The following is a 9,909-nucleotide window of genomic DNA, read 5'->3' on the forward strand; positions in this document are numbered from 1 at the left end:
AGATTGACTTTCTACGCTGGAGACTCTTAATGATGTGCATTTGATCTTCATTTTCATAGAACTCTAGGATTGATCATCCAAAGTGAATTGTATTCTGAATCCCTTTTGCTACCCACTTGAGTGGAATCTCCTTTTTTCACATGTTATTTTACAGTTCGTATATAGTAATGGAGCCTTCTCTTTAAAGATGAGTATCCAGAAGTTAATGATTCATCATCTCAGGAGAAAAGAGCATTAATGATTAACAGAAGATTACTGCTTTGTGTATACACTTTGACTATCATGGCTAATCACTTGTTAAGATGAACTGTTAGAGTCATTTTTTTATTAAACTCTGATGGTTTTGACAATAAAAAATAAATTTAAAAAGATAGGGGGGACGGAAGCGAGCATTGCTGGGGCCTGGAGGTGGGGAGAAAGCGACTGTGGGAAGAGCATGTCTCGACCAGCACTTGGATTCAGCTCCATCATTTCCAACATGGAAGAAACTTACGTCGATTCCCTGGACCCTGAAAAGCTATTACAATGCCCCTGTGATAAAAACCACCAGATCAGGGCCTGCAGGTTTCCTTATCATCTTATCAAGTGCAGAAAGAATCATCCTGATGTCACAAACAAATTGGCTACTTGTCCCTTCATTGCTCGCCACCAGGTTCCTCGGGCCGAAATAAGCCACCATGTATCTCAAGCTGTGGTGATAAAAGTTGTATTGAGCAGGATGTTGTCAACCAAACCAGGAATCTTGGACAAGAGACTCTGGCTGAGAGCACCTGGCAGTGCCCTCCTTTCAATGAAGACTGGGATAAAGATCTGTGGGAACAGATCACCCCATTTGTCTGGGGCACAGCCAACTACTGTGGCAACAACAGCCCTGCAAGCAACATAGTTATGGAACATAAGAGTAACCTGGCTTCAGGCATGCGTGTTCCCAAGTCTCTGCCGTATGTTCTGCCATGGAAAAACAATGGAAATGCACAGTAAGTGAATATCTATCTCATCAAATGCCAGATCCTAGAAGACTCTTGCTTCTTCCTGCTACCAATGGGTTCTTCATTTTTTTTTTCTCCTAATCTAATTGTAGAAAGATAAACTGTGACTTTCAAACTGGAAAAAAAAAAAGGACTATCAAAAAGATAGTCCTTATAAAGCTCTTAGTATACTAAGTGCTCTGTCAACATTAGCTGGTTTTAAGCCAGCATGAGGGTGACCTAAAGACAGCGCTTGTCGGACTGGTCAGAGGGGTCACCGGGAAGGGGTGTTGGCCTCTGGTCAAGGCCATAGGGTCCTCATCCCAGGATGCCTAGGATGACAAGGTCACTTTAGCTTTGTGGGCCTGTTTCTTCCAAACACCCAATGCTGCTCAGTAGCTAAGATGCTCTTTGCATTTCTGAGCTAACTAATGAAATAGTTCATAGTTGTACAATAACTCTTCATATAAAGCTGCTTTTTTTGTTTACTTACAACTGAGTATTGTATTTTCTAAATAAATGAAAAAGAAGAAAATTAGGGATGGTTTAGTTTCTTTGTAGGACTACAAGGGGTACTTATATTTTCAACTTGAAATTATTCTTTATATTTATTTTTACAGTAAATAAGAGAAAATATTTTATTTGGCCTTAGGATAGATAAGAGGCATCAGTGCCAAAAGTTAAAGAAAAATGTGTGGGAAGAAAACTCGAAATTGAGAATATTCTACTCAGGAATTGATTTTTTTCAAATATGAATGGGACAGGCTATTATTCAATTTCCACATTAGCACTAATCATAGAGCACCAGGATTCTATGGAAGCACAGTCTGAATACACTCTGTAAAAATCTTTGTAGTTATTCATGGTAACTACTTATTTTTACTATGTATTTTTTTATTATGATAAAATACATGTAACATAAAATTTCCATTTTAGCAATTTAAGAGTATAATTTAGTGGCGTTAGGTACATTCATAGTGTCATGCAACCATCACCGCTGTCTAGTTCCAGAACTTTCCATCACTCCCAGAAGTAGCTCCATAGTCACCGAGCAGTCACTACTCCCTTTCTGCCTTCCCCCAGCCTGTGGTAACTACTAATCTGCTTTCAGTCTGTGTGGATTTGCTTATTCTAGACTTTTAATAGAATTGGACTTGTACAATTACTATGTATTTCAAAACATTAATACTTCAAGCTGCCTTTGATTAAAGGTGAGGAATTATGTACTCTTCCTCTAAGACCCCACCTAAAGGAATATAATACATTAAGCTACAAGGACAAAGAGATTGGTGAAGATATTAGTGACAAGAGATTTCAGTACGTTTTTGGATGCTGGGAAGTAAATAGAGAAGACACAGTCTGAAGTGTGCATAAATCAGAGAGCCATTTTGTCCAAAGAACCCCAGAGTGGGACTGGGTTGCCATGAGGTGAGGTAGGGCCAAAGACAAGAAATTAACCCCCAAAATGAGTATATACCAGTGAACCCCAGTCACCCATCACCCACCACCTTACTTGCAGAATGTCAGTAATGAGATGTTTACCTCACTGAGGATAAGAGGTTTCTCTCTAGATGGCCCTATGCAGTGACACTTAGGGCTGTCTCAGCAGCCCTGCCTGGAGCACAGACCATGACCAGATGATCCTTGCTTCCAATTATCCTTTCATCACCCATAAGTATGAACAGATGATGGGGAGTCACCAGAAATTTGAAGAAGGCTTCAAGCAGGAAAAAAATAATGTGTCTAAAAGGAAGACTAAATTTGAGCAAGATGGATTACTCAGAGAATTTAAAACTAAAACAATAACCAAAAAAATACAACCAAACAAAAACAGTTTGGTATCCAAACTGGTATTCTAATCAGTTTCCTCAAAAATGTAGGGGAAGATGGCCATGAAGAAAAGGAAGTTTAAGAGAACAAGAGTGAGGTCTTGGAAATAAAAAATATTGCCAAAAATACAAAGGCAATAGATGTTAGAAGATAAAATGGAGAAAATTCCCTGAAAAGGAGAGGGGAAATAGGTGAAAATAAGAACCATAGAGGATATAATCCAGGAGGCCCAACCTTTGACCCATAGTTGTTCTGAGCGGGAACCCAGAGAGAGCAGAGAAGAGTAGGTTATTTATTTTAAATGCAAGAAAATATTCCAGAGCTGAAGGATGAAAGTAGAGACTCTTAAAGTTGCACCAGGTACCTAAAATAATTAATTTAAAAACAGCTTACATTAAGGCATATTATCATGAAATTTCAGAATCCTAGGGATAAAAGACAACCCTAAAAATTTATGGAGCAGAAAGAAAAAGAACCTCTACAAAAAATTAGAATCAGAATGGCATCAAACTTCTCAATAGTGGGTATTGCACACTAAATGACAGTGGTACGATGTCTTCAAAATGGTGAGGGAAAATAATTTTCAATCTAGGATTATAATTCAATTAAATGATCCGTCAAAATGAGGAGAAAATGAAAACATTTCATACATGCAAATATACAGACAACTTCTTGTCTTAGGATGTGGTTGAGTAGAACCAGGCATGAAACCAGAAAAGGAAGTAACCGGATGTGGGAAGAGTATAGTCAACCCTGCAGGGCCATGGAGGAACATTCCAGGAGAGCACCGGGCTGCAGGACCAGACAGTAACTGGTGCCCATTGGAGGGAAGATTCTGAGTAGGGGAACTTCAGGAAAAAGGGGACTCCATACAATGCCCAACATGATGAAACGTTCGGAAATCACGTGAGTATGTTGATGCCAGAAAAACAGCAAGAAATTAGGAAGGCAATTAGAGACATCAGACAAAACAAAAAAACGATGAAGGGAGAAAATGTAGTCACGATGCATTCCTTTGCTTTGCAGAGGACATATTTACTGTGTCATAATGCTGTAAACTACCGATTATGGATTTAACAAAAATAGTGAAATAACTATATTAGGAGGATGTGGACAGGTGAGGAGGGGACAGCCTAAGAGAGTTAAAGAGCTATTAATCTTAACACCATAATCGATAGATAATGTCAACAGTGGATAAATCAGGAAATAGTAGTAGAAGCACATTATCTGGAACTATAGAAACAACCAACAGAAGAAACAGCTTTAAAAAGTTAAAAATGCTGGCATCTGGGGAGCAGGAATGGGGATGGGAAGGGATAGGATAAAGGACCATTGTTTTCCCTCTTTCTAAAATGCAATTTTAAAAACCATGTGTGTATTACATTGATAAAAATAAAGCAAATAATAAAAATCAACTCAAGCTGAGGTATGAGAAAAATATGTAAATGGCATTCAGAAGCCAATTTATTTGTGATTAAGACAGCTATGCTATACAACTGCAGACAATTTTTTAAAATTTCGAGTCCTATGACAAATGAAAAATGGCTTCCTTAGAAAAGAAGATGAACCCGCAGCCAGCAGAAATAAGCTTCTATCCATTTCCAGAAGAAAATTCATTGCTCATTATGAGAATACATATAGGGTGTCTCTATCAACCTACAACCTGAGTTGTTAAAGTTAAAATTTAACAGTTTTAAAACTTTACAAAGACCATGAAAAGCCTTTATAACGCTGTAAATTCCAACCTGGGTGGAGGCATGAAGTCCACACAAATTCTGGCTTCTTTTAACTTCAAGTAACTCAGCATGTAAATCCTTAGGAATCAAGATGAATCCTAAAAATGAAATATTTGCACCTTTGCAGAAAAAGCAGTTGAGTAGCATGTAGGTCAGTAAGAACGGGATTCTAAAGCCCACACACAGCATGCACATACACCAAATATGGCCCCAAAAGGGCTTGGGGCTGTTGGAGAAGTTGTAAGCGCTGGGCAAATTGGGCAGGGTTAGATGCCCCTCTCTACCAGAGTGAGCCCTTCTTAGCTCCAAAACACTACAAACTTCACAAAGTGTATCAGTCAGTGCAGGCTGCCATAATAAAATACCACACACTGTGTTGCTTAAACAACAGAAATTTATTTTCTTACAGTTTCGGAGGTTAGAAATCTAAGATCAATGTGCTGGTAGGTTTGCTTTCTCCTGAGGCCTCTCTCCATGGCTTGTAGATAGCCATCTTCCTGTGTCTTCACATGACCTTTCCTGTGCTTGGGCATCTCTGGTGTCTCCTTCTTCTTCTTATAAAAACACCCACCCTCCTGCCTCATTTAACCTTTATTACCTCTTTAAAGGCCCTATGTCCAAAAACAGTCACATTGGGGGTTAAGGCTTCAGGCTATGAAGTTGAGGTTGGGGAGCACAATTCAGTTTATAGAACAGCCTATAACATGGTGTCCATCAGTAAACCTCAGGCTTCCACAGAGAAGAGCCCCCCAGAAAGGGATGCTGCATGACAGTGCCATGATATGGACACATGAGACAGCCAAAAGAGCATGCCCACTTTACCACTTTCAATGATTTGAATGAGTCAAGATGTTAAGGCATAGGAAACTGACTTTAGCAGAGTTTTCTGCTTCTGTTTTCCAAAGGACTCTCTAAGTTGAGTCACAATTCTGAAGTTGGAGGAGGAATCTCTGGTTCTCTGGCAAAGGCTCCTGCAGGGCAGAGGCAAATAGATCCTATATGGGAACATCTGGGCAGACGCTTGGTGACCAGTGGTTGTGCAGGAAAGGAAATATATTCCTATGTTACTATATGGCTTGGCTATGACAGTATTTAAACCATTATAATAATGACCGCACAGAATATTAATCTAACCAAACTAAGACTAATTCTAAGGGGAAGTTCAGGGATGAGGAGGGAGCTTGTATACAATTGGCCAGAAAGTAGGAAAGGGATCTGAATCCCCATCTCTCATAGAAAGGTCAACAAATCATCATCTTTGTGAGAGGGAAGTCAACCAATAATGCCTAAAACAGAAAATTTCATAAATCAACACTTGAGAGATGTTATTTAGAAACAATGGGGTAAATCCTAAGATAATCAGCTAAAATAAGAGAAAGTGGAAAGAGGAAAGAAAGATGGAGAAGGGACCTGGAATTTTTTTAAAAATAAATACCTTATAGAACTAGTTAACACTTTAAATTTTGGGCATGCAAACTTTGATTAAACAAATAACATTATAAAAGGAAACATGAAAAAAATCATACTGGCCCAATTTCCTTTGTCCTAAGATGACTATATAGAAAAGGCAGGAGCTAGAGGTATATGTAACAGGGATGGCAATAACAACAAGGCAGATTCCATTCCTTAATACTTTGTTGAGAAAATGTGTTCCTTCAATAAACACTTACGTACCTACTAGGTGCCAAGACATGGTGATGATGACACTCAATGTTCCTGTTCTCATAGATTTTATATTCTAATGGAATAGATAGAAAAATACATAACCAATTGAATAAATAGGATTATTTCCTAAGATGTTGATTGCTTTGAGGAACATAAAAGACAATGGTTTAGAGAGTAACTGGGAGGAAGAAATGATTATTTAGACTGTGTGTTCAAGGAAATCCTTCTTAAAGAAATGAGGTTTGAGCTCAGACCTGAACAATGAAGAGGCAGCTATGGGGAAGGCAGAAGTAGCAGAATGTGCAAAGGCCCTGAGGTAGAACTAAATGTGGTGTGTTTGAGGACTAGTCAGGAGGCCAGGCCAGTGTGACCGGATTGTAGTGAGTGAGACAGAACATGAGATGAGGTATATGTGGTAAATTTTATTCTGAGCTTGATGGAAAGTCATTGAAGATTTTTCAGCAGCCTAGTGACAAGAGTTGATTTGCACTTAAAGAAACAAAAAACAGTCTGGTTGCAGGGTGAAGGCTAGATTGGAGGATGGAAAGGGGAGGCAAGTTTAGTTTGGATACTTGAAGGATTTAGGACAGGGTGAAGCTGTGGAGATAGAGAGCAGTGGACAGATTTGGACTGGGAATCTTAATTTCAGTGTAGCTCTAAAGGGTAACTAAGAGGTTGGTAGGGGAACCTCAGAGGGAGTCAGGCAGAAGGAAGAAATTTTACTTCTGCAGTCGATCTCCCCAAACTCCCAGGTTCCCTTTGACATATGTGAACAGGAAGCTGTGGTCAAGGGCGGCTGAGGAATCTGAGTGATTATGCAGGGAATAAAGACTTGCCAAATTGCTTTAAACTCAGCCCATCTCCATCCTGGCTTTCACCACACTTGACGTGAACGTGTAACTGAGCTTGTAAATAACAGTGCTTGGAGGCAGAGCTGGGAATTACGCCCCTCTAGACAGCTATTCAGAGGCTGAGAGAATAGAACCCACTCGCTGTAATGCTATGCATTAAAAAGCACTTATGCTGCTAAAACCAGCATTAGAATTGCACATAAACATTGCTGTCATGCTCTCAATGGGACTCTGGAGTCCAAGTGGGACTCTCAGAGTCTGCAGAGGGGAGAAAAGCCATCTTAGGCAGTGCAGTGATCTCTCCCTTACGGCCCACCGAGCAACACCGCCTCTCTCTCTTGTGGAGAATCCTCTCTATAAATGGGGAGAAAAATGAGTTTATTTCCAAGCCAAGATTAAACTGGGTCCACACTGCATGGAGATGATGGGTCTCTGAGAAAAGAGAAATAAAATGAAGCCAAGAAAGTACATTCATTCAGAGGTGGCAGGCAGGGATGAGCCAGGGGTTCTTGGAAGTTACATGCAGCTCCCTGCACAGTGCCCAACACACAGCAAGCTGTCAATGGATGTAAGGATGGATCTATGTATGTATGGATGGATGGATGATTAATTGGATGGATGTGAGATCCATACACTTCCAAAGGTGTAGCCTCAATAGTCCTTTATTCATTCAGTTTCTGTTTAAGAATTAAATGAATTTGCTAGGCTGAATCTGTGCAAAAGGCCTTGGGGGACACATGTGGGCAGTTGGCACCACCCATGAATTTGTGTTGCATACAGATTACGTTTATCCCACTCCAGTAATTCATTCCCTAATGTGATCTGAAGTCTCGAATTATCCATGACCACCAAACAGCAGGAAGTGAGTCAAGATCAAGTGGTCAATCTGGAGTACCTGTATTGGACCATACAGTTCACCCTAAGGAAGCAATTGCTGGGATTACCTCCCTGTTCAGATAATCGTCAACTCTCAGATTTACTTGGTTCCTAAAGAAGTGACAAGAAATATTTCTGAAACCTCAAATACTGGGGAGGACAAGACCTGGACTACGATAGTTGTCCTGGGGTGAGGTTGACCTTTACATACTGTGCCTCCTTTCTCATCCACAACAAGGAATCAAATTACTACCAGTCTTGAAAGGATGCTACTTGGATAAATAAATCAAGTGTAAGAGCACTCTACGTCAGGTCCAAAATAGGTGAAACTCATGGAAGAGAAAAAAAATTGTCAAAAGCAAACAACATCTCTTTCAAATCCTGACATGGCTGTCATAAGGTCTTGTCACTAAAAAGCCCTTCACTGAGGTTTGTTTGCTTTAGTGCCAGTATGATTCTTATTTAACATATAGTTATCAGTAACTTATGTATGACTCTACCATAAATTAAAAATAATGTACATTAAGAAAGTGTGGACCTTTAAAAAAAAAAGGCCTCAGCTAGAAAAGACCAAAACTCAGACATAAACTTATCCAACCTCATGTTATATTTGTATATCTAAAAGAGATACCGAAGAGAAAGGAAGAAAAGAAAGAACACAGGAAATCATATCACCCCTTGGGAATAGTCAGCAAGATACAGTTAAGTTATGTTTTCGTCCTCCCTTCCTGAAGACAAAAAAGCATGTCAGAGTTTTCAGAAATTTAGCCATAAAAATATCTAAAATAAAAAAGTTCTAGGCATTTCTGTGGAACATTTCTGGAAATATTTTCTATCTTGAAGTAGATGGTAGTTACATGGGCGTTTAATGATATAAAAGTTATTGATTCATTAATTAGGACTTATGGACTTACTATATGTACATTATACCTTAGTTTAAAAAAATTCAAGACAACAAGGAATTAAATTCTAGAAAAATTCATTTACATGCAACATCTTTCTAAGCGTTACCAGATAAATGAAGGATAATTTTACTTCTCTTACATGTTAATTGTAAAATAACCACCACTGATGGAGCATTTACCAAGTATCATACCCTATGCTAACATCTGCATAATCTTCACCAATTCCAAGTCCTTGGTAAGAACTGAGGGTCATAGGGGTGCCTGGGTGGCTCAGTTGGTTAAGTGCTGACTCTTGATCTCAGGGTGGAGAGTTCAAGTCCTGGGCTGGGCTCCATGCTGGGTGTGGAGCCTACTTAAAAAACAAGCAAACAAACAAAACTGAAGGTCATAGAGGTTAAAGTGTAAGATGTATAACAACAGAAAACAGTATCTGTGATTCTGGCCCATCTGTCTTCTGAATCATTATATCCCCAATACATAGGCTGATATCTGGAATATGATAGGTACTTAGCAAATATTTGTGAAATGAAAGATACTTTGTATAATGTCATGAAACTAATATCAGAATATTCAAGTTTGGACTTTGAGTCTGCCTCCAAAGCTCAGGTTCTTAACCATTCATGATATCAATGTCTGATAAAACAATTGAGTCTATATAGTAGTCTAAAAAATTGTAAACCAACTTCAGGATTATCTAAAAGTGTACCATACCTGCAAAAAAGTGTGTAAAACATAGATGTACGTTTAAAGAATGAAAATAAAATGAACACTCATGTACCTACCACAGTTAATAAATACAACATCATCAGTACCTTAGGAGCCCTGCATGTGTCTTTCCTGACTGCATCTCCCTCCCCAGATAACTACAGGTGACCTGAATTTTGTGTGTATCAATAGATTTCTCTAATCCCTCAACTTCCTTATATGTTATGTGTTTTTTTTTTTTTTTTAGTTTTCTTAATTAAACAGAGTAATTTTGGTAATTTTAGTAATTCTCTTCCCAATACCATAATCTCTTTAATCTCTCTCTCTTTTCATTCAGTAGGATACTTATAAATATTTAACAAGCAATTTGAGT

General features: G+C 38.8%; 1 pseudogene; it reads left to right on the forward strand.

Moving 5' to 3' along the window:
• Window positions 1-381: 381 nt before the first annotated feature.
• LOC132682707 (gametocyte-specific factor 1 pseudogene) lies at window positions 382-1,122 on the forward strand (annotated as a pseudogene).
• Window positions 1,123-9,909: the final 8,787 nt, after the last annotated feature.

Source organism: Panthera onca, chromosome C2 (genome assembly GCF_046562875.1).
Source record: "Panthera onca isolate mPanOnc1 chromosome C2, mPanOnc1 haplotype 2, whole genome shotgun sequence".
Lineage (NCBI taxonomy): Eukaryota > Metazoa > Chordata > Mammalia > Carnivora > Felidae > Panthera > Panthera onca.